We start from the raw sequence: 16,992 nt of genomic DNA, 5'->3' as shown, positions 1-16,992 counted from the left end.
TCCAGTGTTTGTCATTTGGTTCACTTGTGGGAGATTCCATCAGTTTTTTTTTTTTTTTACTTTTGCTGTTTGCTCCTTGCAATGTTTGATTGCTACATAAGTCAGTTGACTGTTTCAGCTTCCTGATTAGGAAACTGAATTTTTTTAGAAGAAAGAAAAAGGATAATGAACAATACATTATTTAGTTTGTATGTGTATGCACTTGGAGGATTTTGGTATGAAGTACTGTCCTCATGCATTCAATATATTATCCTTTGTAGATAAAAGTGTAAGGAAAGGAAAACACATCCTATGCTGACCAATGGGGCAAGATTTTAAGCAGAAATTTTCCAACTGGTTTTCCTTTGTGAAATATCTTAAGGTTTAGTAATAGCAAAACTTCACGTTTGATTCAGGGAAGGCCCAATGCACAAATTGTTGAGGGGTGGAAGGTCTTTGGAAAATCTGTAGGTGCTTGCCATTGTCGGTCACCGGAGGAGACAGGATACTGTTGTAGACAGATATTTTATTTGACCCAAGTATGTTCTCCAAGGTAACTACTCCAACAATTCCCCAGTCTTCCTATAATAAGGGACCTGCTGACCTGTTATTCCAACTACCCATCCTCTATACATATCAGCCTGTCAGTGACCTTCTTCAAAACTCCTAATACTTGCATAGTTTTGTGAGATTGATTTAAAAATTTCTTTTGAATTAGACATGCTATAAAATCACAAGAATCGGGAGAATCAGAACTGGGAGTACACAGATCTTTTGGAGGAAAGCGTGAATAAAACTAAAATTGACCTATATCTTCATACAAAAACAGAGTCACTTGAACATTAGGAATATTGAATAAAAACATCATAATTAGAACATCTGTACTTTCTGGTTGCAGATAAAATTTTGAGTTGTTACTCAGCTTCTCTTACTGTAATTGGCATCAGTCTTGCTGACAGTATTTTGAATTGAAAAAAGCAGAAAACTCCGCAAACTTCTTAGCATCTTGCTGCTCAAGCCTTCTAAAGTAATTTCTCCTCCATAAATATTTTGGCAATGATAGGACTTTGGGGCTTTATGTTCAACCAGTCCAAAACAACATACCTGTCCTATGTGTACTGATAAATATATGTGTCGTTGGAAGTTGAAGACATCTGAATTTCACAGAAATTCTCCCAGGAAAACAAACTATTGTGTATTTATCAGTGTTGCTACAAGAAGAATTTAGAAGTATTTTACCTTGTTAAATTTGTTGTTTCTTTGTCTTCATCTTTATATTGACTATTTCTTCATTGTGCAACATCATAAATTAAGAAGAATAATTTGTTTCCAGTAGGTTTGTTAAGTAATTTTATTTTGGAATAATACATCAGAAATTTTACTGTTGTCACTAATGACCTCCTGATTAAACAGAATTTGGAGTCAGAATGCACTAAATGTTTTAATATTAATAAAGTTCAGAGTATACTGTTTTTAATTAAAGAACAATTATCAATTTTTGTTTAACTTTTCAGATAGATGCACTGATAAATCCAGTTAATTAACTATACTACTACTTCATCTTTAGCCATGCACTGTGTAAAGTAAGTTCACACTTTTAAAGTGCTGTTGTTGAAATGAAACAAACATCAGCAACTAAAAACAACAAAAATGTAGAAAAATATAGAAGATCTGAAAACAAATACTATAAAACTCCTTTTTTTTTTTTTTTTCCTTAGATTAAGAACATTTTGACTTTTAAAAGCCAAGAAAGGTATTTTGGTTGTCTCAATAGGTTTTATTTGCAATACAATTAAAAATGAGTTAAATTTCAAAATATTTCTTACTTTAAATTTGTTTGGTTGCTTGCTTACAAACAAATGGGCCTCTGTTCTGTCCCTTCCTTCTAATGATATCATAGGTATTCCACAGATTGTGGTTGAAGTACAGTGTCCTGTAATAGGGGTATAGGAGTATTTTGAGCTAGAAAAAGAAACTATTAACTAGTTAAGACACTTTTAGATCTAGCCACACATGAAGTATGCATGTCCTGTTATGGAAAGACCTGAAACCTGCATGAAAGAAACATTTGTTCTGTGGTCTTAATAGTAGTTGTTTTTTCTGAGTCTAGTAGCATTTTTTAGATTTTTGACATTCACTTGAGGGACTATACCTTATGAAATTGTATTGCAGTTTGTATGGTCTTCACAGGAAGTGTAACAAATGTAGATTATACTGAAAATGTAATGTCATAGTTCATAAATGAAAGTTTTCCTGCAACTGTGTTGAACTAAAGATCAGCGAAGAACTTCATAAACATCTAGACAGGAAAAACTGGGAAGAACAGTAACTTTTTTCTTTATTTTTTATTGACATTAAAATGGAAACAAAATCTAATAAGATTTCCTTAATACCAGATTATGCACTGAATATTTATAATGTTTTCAAATGCAGTTATGCATAATGCGAACTTTCCAACCGTCAAAGGGCAAAAAAAGTTAAGTATATGTAGAATTATTAACTCAAAACTGTATTGTGGAAGCACTGCTAGAAAGTAACATGTTCTGCATATGTCTGCTGATACATCCACAAACAAAACTATATGAAGAAATATCGGGTGTGTGACATGATTAAATATTATACCTTAAACAAAGTCTGTCCACAGTAAAGTGGATCTAATTTACTCTTGATTAACAAGAGGAGATAAGCATCACTTTACCACCCTTGTTTACAAAGATAATAAATAGTATGACTTCCTTCAAGGCAAAGATCTGCCTGAATCAAAGTCTGTCCCATTTTAAAACATGTCACTGTTTTGTTTTTTTGTCTTCTTTTATGCATCATTTACATTGGTAAGGATACTATTCTTTATCTCTTTTGGAATCTAGGTTCTAACTCCTCTTGTATATTTTTCCTTACAAGATCAAGCTTAACAGTGGATGCTGTGATTAATATGCCCATTGTTCTTGTTCTTTTACAGCAAACAGTTGTACCAGGGCATATGGCATGAAAGGTCAGTGATACCTGAACTGAAATGTTGATTAAAGTGCTGAAAATAATCTCTGGACAGAGATGTTTCCTCTTAAAATCAAGAGAACAGGCTGTTATTAAGCTGTCCTTTCCATTCTTTTAACCAAATTATTTATTAACACCCTAACACTTAAAACTAGGTCATGATAGATTGAAATTTAGATTTAAAGAAACAAATATAGAGAGTTAATTCTCTAAGATCTTGTCTCGTCTGCAGTTCACTTCATATATTGCAGCAAGACAGAATTGTGTGAAGGTGTTCTCTTCATCCAAAAGTACTATCTGGACTAATATTGTTATACTGTGTTTTATTGCATTTTAGCACATTTACATGCCACAGAAATTGAATTTATGGCCTTCACAAAAAATGTCAATGTGACCATTTTCTTTTCCCCGAGTATTCTGGGAAAAGCATCAAAAGATCCTTGAGAGTAATAATTGTTTAGTGCTTTCAGAAGGTGGGTTATTAGATTCAAATGTTTATTAAAGATTAAGGCATGACTAAGAATTTAGCACTATGTGTATATTAAGAGAATCAAAGTAATATGTTATTATTGTGGTTTTTTTTTTTTTTCCCTCTGGGATAAAAACTTTGGGTGGAAGAATTATTTTGCTGTGTTCTTAATTCTTTCCCAGTTGAACTGTGGAAAGCCAATATGTGGGCAGTAATTTTCTACCTTAGATCTACATTTACCAATTTGATTTTGAATATCGTAATTTCTTAATGAAATCTCCTGATGAACAGTATACCTTTTTAAGTTTTGGACATATTGAAAATTTTAGTAATGTTACAGAAATTTACCAACTTGTATTAACCTCCTTGGGTTTTTTAGGACTGTTTGGTTAGAATGCTACATTTTTCAATTATTTTTTTTCCCTAACATTTACTGTGGTTGTATTTTCTTGGCCATTTTTCTGTCTAGAATATATACTGTAAATGATGATGTTGGAAGGCCATAGACATATTATTTTCTCATCTAATACTCTTTCTGGTTACCATATCTTCATTTTTTAACCTCTTTCATTTTAATAGCTGTCTTTTCCAGTGATATTCTCTATCTTAAAGTACAGTTTGTTTTTGTCTTCACACACAGAGTGTACTAAGTCTTTTGATAGAAGGTTTAAACCACATATTTGTTAAATTGTTTAATTTATGTTACTTTCTTAAAGCTGATTAAAAGTGAAGGTGGTTAATGTATGAATCAACTCTGTAAGAAAAAATTCCTGGGTCCGTGATAAGTCTGTGAGGAAAGAAGGTTCTCATATGTCTCAAATGACCACAAAGCTGTAGAGTCAGTCTCATTCTCTGCCTGGCCTACTGATTATGTATATTTTAAAATCAGAATTATCTGAAATTTATACTGCCATGAAGAGCAATAGAAAATTATTTTATTTTTTGTATCAAACTGTTTGCAATTTTACTTTTATCTCATGGTGCTTCAGTTCAGAGACCTTTCAAAAATTAGGTGGAGTGAGGCCTGTTCTTTTGAACAACTTGCAGCATACTGCTTACAATAGAAATATAGAGTGTGAGATGCTGGCAGAATGGCTAGCAGAATTTAGGAATCCCACTGCTTGTATTAATCACCAAAATGTCTGCCTTTTAGTGGTTTACGAAATTGGAAGCATTATTCCGTAATTAGATGACTGTTGCTTGGACTTGTTATCATTCTTAGTTTCTTTCAGTTATTGAAATGTTTCATAAATTCCTACATTCTCCAGAAATGGCACCTATGTCTCTTTTCATTAATTATTCTGAGTTATTTACACCAAAAACAACACCAAGTTCATTTTTTTCTTGCTATCACTTCTTGATTGTTATCAAATATTAGTAATAAACAACACAGCTGGTTTTACTAATATCATTCACCAGTATTAATGAAATTAACATTTACGTATTTTCATTCATGTATGCTTACCTGTCTGTCTGTCAGGAAGAAGTACATTCATACGGTACATAAAAGAGCTTTGTAGTCAAATAAATGCTAAACTCAACTGGATCTCCCATGAAAAAGGAGGATTCCAGAGACACTGATATGGTACAAAGGCTCCTTAACATAGGAAAGATTGATTTTTATTTGAGCTGAGAGTTGCAGAAAGCCTTAGCTGACAATTTAGACTTGGTAGAAAGCCCGATGAGAAAGGGTGAAATGAGACACAACTTTACCACAAATCAAAATCAGCATCAGGCTTGGAAAAGCCTAAAGACAGTGTGCTAACAAACACCGTATCTTTCTTCCTGATACTTGCCAGTACACCAGTGCAGAGACAGCAGTTCCCAAAGAGTAGCCGAAGGAAGACTGCTCCACAGTACTGCAACCGTCAGTTTAAAACTTGACCTCAAAAATAAGAGGAGTTGTTCAGTGGCTATTGATACCAGCACTGCTGTGGCACAGCCTTAGCAACAGTGGGGAGGTGGCTAACAAAGCCTTTATGATTGTAGAGAATATATGTTTAGACATGAAGGATAGAAGGAACTATTCTGATCAGCTGGCCTGATCTGAGTTCACAGGCAATCTGAAGTGAAGGACTTCCTTGGACAAATTACTAGTTCAAATCAAACACCATTCTTGATTTACAAATACCTAGACTGGATAGTTCTCTGCGATGCTGAGCAAACAGATACAGTGGCTGACTACTGCTGTTATGAAAACAGGTGTGAACATCATTTCAAGGTTACATTCAGTTAACATTAACTTCCAGGCATTGCTAGTTCTGTTGGTGTTGTTTTGCCTTTTAAAAAATAACTTTATCTGCTAGAACAAATATTCTTGTATTGTCAAATAAACAACAGAAAGTTACAATGATATCAGAAACCTCAGTGACCAGTAAAATAAAACAGTAAATAAAATACTAAAATCTGGTCCAGTAGAATATCAAATGTCATGTGTGGTAATATTGGTTTAAGTTTCTTTCTTCTCTGAATCTCCTTAATACTATGCATATTTTGATACTGCAGCTATAAACATGCCGATATTATACTAAGTGTTTTAAATATTTTAATTAAAAAGACAAAGAAGGTTTAATTGACTGAGTAAAATAACTGAAAATCAAATGGAAAATGAAAAACTAAAGCAGATTTCGTTTTGGATTTGGGGTATACAAGTTTAAATGCATCTTATCCTTAACTGCCATCGACTAGATCAGTCACAATTAACATGTAAAGTTGACACCTTTAAAGAAACTAAACCAAGAGAGAAAATTTAGACTTGCAACATAGCTTTCCCCTTCTCCAGAAACATAGTTTTGAGTGTGTTAAGATTGGCTGATACTTATGAGCATAAACAACATTCATATTAGACAATTAAACCACCAGGTTGTGATGTTATGTCTTACAGAAAAATCTTCTAGCATGTACAATATTAGCAGTGTTTTGTTTTCTTAACTGATGTGACTTATAGTCTTACATAAATCAGGGATATTATAAAATCAAACCAATGAAATGTTGTCAACCATGAAATTAATGTTTTTGGATCTCTTTTATGAATGCATTAGCTATAAAAGATTTTCTGCAACAGAATACTAGGTAGTTTCAAAAAAGATTACTATAATTTTTTGTTGATTTTCTTTTACCCAATACAAAATTTGTGCTCTTTTCTGAGATTGAACTTAACTGTACAAACAGTAATTTCCTATTTAGATTGTCGGTACTTTGTGTTGTTACATTATTCCTTTACTCTTCCCTCTTCCATCTCCCCCATTAGTTACAGGATCATTTTTCTGACTATGAAGTCACATGTAAACTCTCTGTGGTACTGTCCTCCTGCCTAAGTTTTCTGTAATCTTAAATTCATAAAGTCCGCAGTTACACTGCTTTGCTTTGTAACTAGAATATCTGGCATATCCAAGTGGCCTCATGCATAAGCCAGGGACAGAATGCATTCACTCTAGTCTCTCTCTGGTTTTGGTATTCTTACAGCCCTGGTTATTACAGTTTTATCTGTTTACAGTCTTTAATGAATTCGCACATCATTCTTTCAATGTACAGAGGAAGTACTGCTGTTTGCATTTTATAGGTGTTTGTTGAAGGATCACAAAAGAAGATATGTATTTTGAAATATTTTTTTTCTTCTTTTGCATTAAGTGACTTTCAAACCTTAGATCTCCGAAGTCAAGATTCAAATATAATAAAACTCTCCTAATTTTCTGGGCCTATTATTCCTTAATGACTGGCTGGGACACTGAGTAACATAAAACCTGACGGGGCAGGTGGCCCCAGATGCTTTGGTAAAAGCTTGCAGTCCTACTTAGTTCAGCCCTTTCTCCATCAATCTGCCACAGTCACTTCCTGCCTGGGAGGAAATTCGAGTCATCAGTAGACAGATCTTCCTACCTGTGTAATAGCATCACACCTGTGTATTTCCTTATAAACTCCTCTGTTGTACTTAGACGGTTGTCTTGGTGGACTGAGATCTTCTGGCTCCTTAATGGCTTCACCAGGCTCTCTTCTCCCTATTCCATTTTCTAAAATTTATATCTAACTAATTAAAACACTAGAATTTGAGTAAAATTGTGCTTATTAGTGCACAGGTGACTGTTAAGGAGATGTTTTACTAAATCTCTTAGAGCTTGTGAAGTTGAGCATTTACATATTTTAAATAATCTGGAGCAAGTATCTTTCCCAAAATTAAATAGGAGGACTATCATGTCATGTTTCAAACTGGTTACCTTTAGAACATTGTCTTTCTCATTTTTTATGTATCCACATCTGGAATGTTCTCTATGGATTCACAACTACCAGTGTATCCATTTTTATTGAAAGAAAAGAAATGTTACAAGATGAGCTACTGAAAATTAATTACCTCTCTCACTAAAGCCACGTGTTTTTAGTCCCAGATGAGTTTTTAAAATGTAAGTTTATATTTTCTCCATAGTTTCAAACTCTAGTTTTCCTAAATCTATTAAGAGTAAATTAAAGTGAAGTACAAATATTTTCATTAAAAATAGTGTACAAATAGAGAAAGATACATATAGGTGCTGAAAATACTTCTGCTGTGAGAATCTGATTCTCTACACTTTGATGCAAGAAAAAAAAAAAGAAAGGATGAAAGCAAATTTGATGTTGGATCAGAATGAATGTAAAATCTGATGTTTCTGATATGACTTATTTTGAAGAAAACAAAACAAAATGTACACCCAGCATTTGTAATATATTAAAGAAGTAATAATTGTCCTTTTAAGGTTAATTATAACCACTTAGTTTTTAATTAGTGCAATTTCATTAATTAGTCTTAAACCCTAAATTAAGAGATTTTTTTAGAGAAAATTTTACAGAAAGGGTTTTGCATCACAGACATCTTTTTTATATGTTCAGTTCATCCTTACACAGTACGAAGAACCCACTTTTATTTTTATTTGCATCATCCAACTTTCATTCTGACTGTAGTTAATTCATTTTCTAGCAAGAATAAAAGAGGGTAAAAACTATCTGTCATGCTGAAATGCAGTCTGAATGCCTTAGGGAAACCTGGATGTCTTTCTGATACAGGCAGAACCCAGAGAGAAAATGATTGCTAGAGAGTTAGTTACATGGCTAAATGGGGAGAAGTGAGTCCTGTGTGTGCTATAAGGAAAGTCTGCAAGTTACCATGACTGGTTGAAGAGCTACAGTGCACTTCCTACTAAGTCTGAGGATCATGTTTTCATTTTCAATAGTAACAAGGGTTCAAAAATATTCAGTTTCTCTTTATGACTCTTACAGCACTTGTGTGAAAATTGTCAAAATCAGGTTTCATATGTTCTAGCCAAATCTTTGCATTTAAGACAAAACTATTCTTAAATTATCAAAAAATGAAAAGAAATTATCATATTCTGACACAACTTATGGAGTATATAATTAGTTTAATGAGACATATCTCATTGTCATAGAGGTTTATCTGTCCTTTATATGAATTAAATTTCATTTTATATGAGGATTTTTTTTGTTCCTACATAGGGCCCTATTTATGTAATATAAAGACAATTATCAGGGTGGTTGAAGGAAATATCAAGTGCTTATCTGGTATGTTTAGGAAAATAGAAGGTTATCAATTGCAATGTCTTGCAATTGGTCAGGTTGATATGAATGAAGCGTTGTGACGTTGTTTTTCAAGTTAAATAGAATCTCCTTGCATTTTCAGTGGTATACCCTTTTTCAAGCCACTACATGAGAACCCAAACACTGCTGGAGGCCTGTCTGGTACTTGAGGTACTAGAAGGTAAAGCAGATGGATGTATCTTACCTGAAACAGGGCACTATGTTGCATGTTCATGTGTGTGTATTTATCTTCATAGACACAATAGCTGCTGGTAACAACACTGAATCTATTCAGAGAAGTCAGTTACTCAAGAAACAGAAAGAGAGAGAGGGGTGAGGGAAACCAGTGCCACCAAGCATAGGAATCTGCTAATATAGTACACATCAGCAAAGCACTTATCTTTGGGCATTTCAGTGTCTGTTAATTTAAAGCAAGCATTTAAGAATTTTGCTGAATTTAGACTTCAGAAAACAGGATGAATGAAACAACTGTCTTACCTATTGCTTTTGGTTCAGAATCATTTTCCAGTTAAAAAGAAAAAAAAAAAGAAAGAAAAAAAAAGAAAAAATACCATTAAGAGTTATTTTTGTGGAGGATAATAATGCCAATAAGCTGCTAATGTCTGTAGGACCATTAGTGTCATTGTAGAACTGGTGGTATTGTACACTTCTGGAACTGAAAAAAAAAAAAAAAAGTCTAACTTATATGTATGCAAGAGCACAGAAGAGAGAATACTACCAGATGTAATTTTGGGAAATGAGATTTGCATAAGGTCTTGGTTCACAATGTTTACAGATGTTGTGGCAAGGGCAAAATAAATTATTTAGACAAACCAAGGTGAGGAGAGGACCCACATTTATATCAGAATACTTAACAAAGAGAACAGAAGACCCAGCCAGGGAAAAGAAAAAGGTGCCTTTTTGGGGCAAGAGTGTCTAAATACGACAAAAGAAATAGAATAACAGATAAGGAGAAAAAAGTCACTGAAAAGAAGGTCATTATTTTATTTGAGTAGGGAACAGCTATAAAAATACAGAATCTAAAAAGAATAAAGTATCTCTAAATTTATGAGACCAAATTAAAAAAGTGAAATGTGATATTGTGAAGAGGAAACAGGAACCTAAGATAAAGATGGTGGATTCACTGGCAAAGATTTAGAATGTGTAGAAAATATATATGCAATGAAATTCTGTGAAGATTAAAACATTGCGCAAATAAGAATAATCATAAAGGCAAATTATTACAAAAAAAAAAAGTACTCTAAATTACATATACATCTTAATGATTTTGAAAACAAGATGTGAAACACCAGCAGACTATAAATGGAATAACCTTTAAAATGTGAATTGGTCAGAGAATGATGAAACCAGATCAGGATTGTAACATTACTCTGTTAGACAGCAGTGATTAAGATGTTATAGATGTTATCTATTGAGATTTCACCCATTCAATTTTATGTCCTTTCTCAAAGATACAATAGTATTACAGTTTCAGCATTCCAGAGTGCTGATTGATGGACTGATGAAAATTAGCCAAATTAGTCATGACCAAGAGTTGTGCTTGTTCAGCCCCATACTGAAAATGCATAAGGCCTCATGATAAAGGAGAATCTGGACACAGTCCTGTGTGGTGCACATTGTGAAAGCAGTTATGATGAACTCAGGCTGCAGCTGGCAACCTGCTGCCACCTTCCAAATTCAAGGCTTGAATCATAGTCTTGATAATCCTCTACCTAAATTACATATAAGTGAATTGCATCTCTGATCCTATCAACAGTTGCTTCAGAAATGCACTAGACATTTGAATGCAAGTTTGCATCCATGTAGTCTGAGACAGTTGAAAGGGTGTTCTTATATGTCCACATGTAGTGTGATTTTCAGTTGAGACAGGAGTCATCATTTTACAGGTGAAAGAAAAATTTGTCCCTTTGAAAATAATGGACAGAATGAAGGATATTAAATTTTAACAAAAGAATGGGAAGTAAAAACAGTATTTAAAGTACTTCTCCAAGAAACTCACATATTTCAGATTCATCTCAGTGTTCTGTCCCTTTAAACTAAGATGAAATATAAATTGACAGAAAAAAGGTTCATAGATGAGCCTGGAGCAAAATCTTCTTATTTTTCTGGATCTTCCACTGCATTGGAGAAGACAGCCAGTAGTACAGTTTGTACTTATCTGACAGTTCTGCTTTTCTATTCCACCCAAAGCAAAGAGAAAGTGTAGGCAAGAAGGAACTGTGGAATTCTCCACTAATCTTTCAGAAAATGCTGGAAGCCTGCTCCTTCTCAAACTGGAATATTTCAAAGGACAATTAAAAGATTCTGACTTCAGATTTAAATCTTTGTTAAATCTGAATCAAGATTTAGCTAGAAGTTTTGACTCTTGTCTTATAAGTAATATGAACACTTATGGTTATGAATTTGTCTACAAAACCTTAACATGCAGGCATTAAAGTAGTTTCCTGGTAGCTTAATATTCCAAACTTACAGTGATGTGCCAGTTTTCTATCTTAGGTAAAATTTATGGGCAAGAGTGGTAACATTTCCATTCAGTTTATGAATAAATTTACTTGACCTAAGCTTGAAAGTCAAATTTCCCAGTTATCTCTTTACTTCTTTAGAACTGTAAATAATCCTTGCATCCTGATGATGTTGAGTGTCATGAGGATGGAGCCAAGTTCTTCTTGGTGACAACCAATGGTAAGACAAGGAGTAATGGGTTCAAACTGGAACACAAGAGGTTCTACTTAAATTTGAGAAGAAACTTCTTCTCAGTGAGGGTAACAGAACACTAGAACAGGCTGCCCAGGGGGGTTGTGGAGCCTTCTTCTCTGGAGACATTCAAAACCTGCCTGGACACATTCCTGTGTAGTTTCATCTAGGTGTTCCTGCTCTGGCAGGGGGATTGGACTAGATGATCTTTTGAGGTCCCTTCCAATCCTTAACATTCTGTGATTCTGTGATTCTGTTATCTGCTGAGAGGTAAGAAGGAAGTGCTGGGGATTTTGGGTTACTTCAGCTTTGTCAGTGCCTAATCAGTTATTTCTCCTGACCCCATGATCTACATATTGAGGGTTTTGTAATACCGAGAGCCACAAGACACACTTCATACCATGTAGACAGGCAGAAAAGAAATATGGAAGTTCTTCAGAGAAAGGAGGTAATTGTAGTTTCCCAGGGCTTACTGTACTCTGCTGAAGAATGAGACACGGCTGGATTGCTACAGACATGAAGTGCAAATGTTTAGCCTACAGCCAGGGCAATGGGCAGTTTGGCTAATTGCAGTCATTGCTGGCTCATTTCTCTCACAGCTGGATGACCCAGTTCCCTTTTGCCTAGACACCAGACAGACTTCCATGTCTTATGTTGTAGCCTTGACATACAACCGAGTTGCTTGGGCTGCATGCAGCCAACAGCCACTGCCTGTTCACCTCGGACCTAATGTTACAAATTTCAAAGGGGAAGAATTATCTGTGGACAGAGATTCTTTTCAGGGCAGCCATATGGAAGCCTAAACATTGATCCAACATGGTATGTCATCTCTAACAATGACCAAAAGCTGAAGCTTAAAATAGCATAAACTACATGTAGAATCAAACGAGATGAATGAGGTTGAAAGGCATCTCTGGAGTTCATATGGTCTATTCTCCCTGCTCAGAGCAGTAGTCCTGTTACTAGATACTACTGAGAAGAATCTGTCTCCTTCTTATTGACTCCCCTCATGAGGTATACACATTGATAAGATCTTCCTGGGCCTTCTCTTCTCAAGGTTGAACAGCCCCAGCTCTCTCAGCATGTCCTTCTACATCAGATGCCCCAGTCCCTTAATCATCTTCGTTGCTCTTTGCTGGACTTGCTCCAGAAAATCCACATCTGTCTTCCATATACTGTCCAGATGCTGTTAATCTGCTTTGCCTCAAGTACACAACTGCTGGCCCATAATCGTCTGATTGTCCACCAGAATCCCCAGGTTTGTCCATCTTTAAGCTCAATTACTTCCTTAGGCATATGTACTTTCTATAAATTTAGTGATTCTGCATGTACGAGTTTCTCTGTTGTGAACTTTTCCTCACCTCTTTTAAGCAAGGCACTTACTAGCATAAATAACTTGTCCAGATGTCAGTGATGCTCAGGATTGTAGACACGTCGACACAAAAACACAGGAGGGTCAGTAGAGTGCTTTCAATGTCCAACAGTCACATTATTTTTTCTAAGATCCACTTGGTTTCTCGATTTTTGTAATTTATTTAGTGACAGACATCACTTAGTCACAGTTGGTCAATCTATTAAAGTTTATATTTATAAGGCGAGAATATATTAGCTTGGATATTGTGAGATATCTTTTGACAATACTGTCACAAATAGCAAGCACTGTATTAGTTTATGAGAGTCTCATTTAATTGATAGCTTTTTTTAAATGATTGCACCACATTTAAATAAGATGTACATGTTGAATATACCAGTTATGAAGAAAATTGCCTCTGGAAACCAGAAACATTATAATAATTTTCTAATTATAAAATAACTTGGTTTGTGTTTCACTGATGCCTTTTCCAAGAGACTGACATAACAATAGAGATTCAGATCAGTTTGTTAGATGAATAGTTTTGAAGCTCAAATTTCAAGTAAATGGTCTAAGAGAAATTAAGCTTATAATATTTTTTAAACATTGATTGAAGTGCTTATTTGAGTGTAACTTTCCCACTTGCAATCCAGGAATTTACTTCCTTTTCTCACTTGAGTTTTCAGAGGAAAAATTCATTACATTACTATAGAATGTGAAAACTTTGCATTGTGTAAGAAGCATATAACAATCTATGATAAACATAGGTGACTGTGATGACTTGTGGGGCTTCCTTATTAAGATTTTGCTGATGACATCAAAATCAAAGTGATAGTAAGAAATTAAAACTCTAAACATAACATTATAAAATGGTCAACATTTTCCTAGAAATTAAAATAAAAATTAGTTGAAAAAAGTACTATATGCCCCACTGTTTTTCTACATTTTTATCAGCTTTTTGTTAAATCAGTAAGCATTTTTTAGAAACACAGCCATATTATATATTTTTTTAATAGATGTCTGACTCTTTTAGTGGTTGTTGTTTAAAACTTGTTTACACACTTGTCACTCTGTGAACCTGATACTATATTACTGAAATATTTTATTTGACTTCAAGGGTTTGAAATTGTACCATGTGAGAGAAAACACTCCTATTGTGACTTTTGATAGGTAGAGGGAGTGAAAAGTGACAGAGATTCCAAATTATTAAGACTCCTTTTAAAATATTACCAGAAAGCCACTAATTTCCTAACTCGTTTCACGCATTTTTTTTCTTATATTTGTGTTATGATAGCGGTGATTTGAAATGCATTTCCATGGCAGTGATGTTTGATATGCAACAATGACACATATCACAGTTAGTTTGTGATATCTTTTAGCATGTACCTTTTTTGAATTATAGTAAATTAATGTTTATAAATATATAAAGGGTGAGTGCCACGAGGATGGAGTCAGGCTCTTCTCAGTGGCAAACAATGATAGGACAAGGGGCAATGGGATCAAGCTGGAACACAAGAGGTTCCACTTAAATTTGAGAAAGAACTTCTTCTCAGTGAGGGTAACAGAGCACTGTAACAGGCTACCCAGGGAGGTTGTGGAGTCTCCTTCCCTGGAGACATTCAAAGCCCGCCTGGACACATTCCTGTGCGACCTCACCTAGGCGTTCCTGCTCCAGCAGGGGGATTGGACTAGATGATCTTTTGAGGTCCCTTCCAATCCCAAACATACTGTGATACTGTGAAAATTTCTGGTTAGATCACAACCTTTTGTGTCCTAGAACCTGAAGCTGATCTGTGTGAGTTCATTATAAAAATAATAAAGAAAAACCCCTGTCTATACCTTGAACTCTTTAAAAAAAAGAATACTGCAACAGACTCAGTGGCCATAATCATTAATAGTTGTGGTTAAATAGCAACCATTACAGAAGTCATTAATGCTCTGCTAGTAAAGTATTTAGGGACTACAGTTATATAGATGAAACCAGCAAGAACACCAAGCCTTAAAAACAAACAAAAAAAGGTCAAAATTGTAATAATTCTGGAATATTTAGTATATAGCATAGGAACCTGTCAGTCCCTTTGTACATTTATATTACATATTGCCTTGTTTTACCCTTTTTTTTTAGAGTTTCCTTCATAGATAAGCTGGATGTAAGCGCGTTCTAATAGCTTTGTTTTGCTGTAAGTTAAAATGCAAGATTATAATTTTATGTGTGATATCTGCAGTATTTCTACATAGGCTCTGGACTAACTGATGCAGGAGATAACTTGGGTTTTCATGAGTATTTGAAAATGAATGGCTAGAGTTATGGTTCATTTAATATTTTGGAAAGAATGTACCATAATAATGTATGTAATCTAATAGACATAGGCATTTCTACCTCTGCCCAAATTTCCACTCCAGCTCTCTTGCCTCTCAATCCAGTCCCCCCTACTCCACCCCATACTGGTACTTCCAGGTCCTGTCTCCAGGGCTACTTGCGACAACAGTAAAACACTGAAACTCAGTGGTGTGTTTTATTTGTCAATTAGTATATGATTGAGGTGCACTGTGTGGCTTGAGTGCTATTACCACCTGAAGTTTGTATTAACATACTAATAAAATATGTCCTGGAGTGTCTTAATATCATTATTACTATATGGCTCTTTAAGCATCAATTAATTTATTTAAACTATCTTTTAAAAACATTTTTTCTCTTAAGAATACTTTTTGTTACATAAAATGAAAATTGTCTTCGTGTTATAAGGCTAGAGCAGGAAGAACACTATTTCACCGCTATAGCATTTTCCTTTTCATCCATTATATGTTATTTTTAAAATATTTTCATTTGTATTCCCTGTCCTGTATGATATTTGAATCTTATTACCTTTTCCCTTTCCTTGCAGCTTTCCTCTCTTTTCATAGCTTTTGCAGTTCTTTGCATTTTTTTCTTCATTCACATTAAAGCAAAAATCCTCTAGATGATGCACGATTTTCTGTTTTGATTTTTACCAGCAACTGCAATTATCCCTGTCTTTTAAGCCACTGAATTGCTTTGATGGCTGAGGGCTGAGTATCCTTTTTTTTTTTTTCTTCTCTAAACTCCATTCTTGCAAATATTTGTAAGAGAAGGTAGATTGAAGTCAGTGTAAATGTGTCATATGGACATGTGTTTTATGCCAAACTGTTAGTTTATAAGATTACAGTTCTAATAATTTGAGGGATGGAAGTCTCAGTCAGCAAGAAGATGTGTCCAAGCTAGTCATTCATTCATTAAGTTTCTGAACACTTAATTCTCCAAAGCTCGTCTCTTAAAGACATCCTTTAAGACGTATCTTAAGCTTCACAGAAGGTATAGGGTTTGTTTGAGAGACACTTCATAAAAATTCCTTAAATTAAAATGGTAATTATAGAATGATGAAATCTCAGTGCTGAATCCTATAGACAACCTTTTACTTGTGGGTTGCTGGGCCCCTCATGGGTTGAAGAGATTTGCTGCTTGTTTCAAGCTCCTGCAGACTGTATGAGCTGTGTCCTTTAATATCTGTGAAAGTCAATTGTGAAAATGTATAATGTATCCAGGAAAAATATTCCACTTAGGAAATTGTCAGCAGAATTCTAGCATGTCTGACCTTTTCCTATCTGTAGGTGTCACCATACAGATATAACAAAGTGCAAACTGCCAGCTACTTTAAACAAAGTAATGATACCGGGCAAATGTTAATCCTTATTTGCTTCAAAGAAGCACTAGATCTTTTCATCATGTCTATAGAATCAGTGTTATCAATATTAAGACAATCCACTTTCTATAAATAGTTTATGTCCACTTCTGTTAGACAAATATTGATGTTATCACTTGTAGATGGCAACCAGGTATTGCAAAAATGCAAAAATTGGGTGCCTCTACCATGCATATCAAAAAACTTCATGATGCCATCTAAAA

At 34.5% G+C, this 16,992-nt stretch overlaps 1 protein-coding gene across 5 annotated transcripts in view; it reads left to right on the top strand.

Annotated features, from left to right (window-relative positions):
• CDH12 (cadherin 12) overlaps positions 1 to 16,992 on the top strand; it is a 577,123-nt gene that overhangs the window by 26,285 nt on the left and 533,846 nt on the right. The window contains exon 2 of one of the 5 annotated variants that reach the window (XM_071804492.1): positions 2,939 to 2,971. The exons of the other annotated variants lie outside the window; for them this stretch is intronic. The gene's annotated coding sequence lies outside the window, so the exon portion shown is untranslated. The remainder of the gene's footprint in view (positions 1 to 2,938; positions 2,972 to 16,992) is intronic. 5 annotated transcript variants of the gene reach the window in all.

This window comes from Patagioenas fasciata, chromosome 2, assembly GCF_037038585.1.
Source record: "Patagioenas fasciata isolate bPatFas1 chromosome 2, bPatFas1.hap1, whole genome shotgun sequence".
Classification (NCBI taxonomy): domain Eukaryota; kingdom Metazoa; phylum Chordata; class Aves; order Columbiformes; family Columbidae; genus Patagioenas; species Patagioenas fasciata.
Note: the sequence above shows the minus strand (reverse complement) of the source record. Positions and strands in the feature narration are given on the sequence as shown.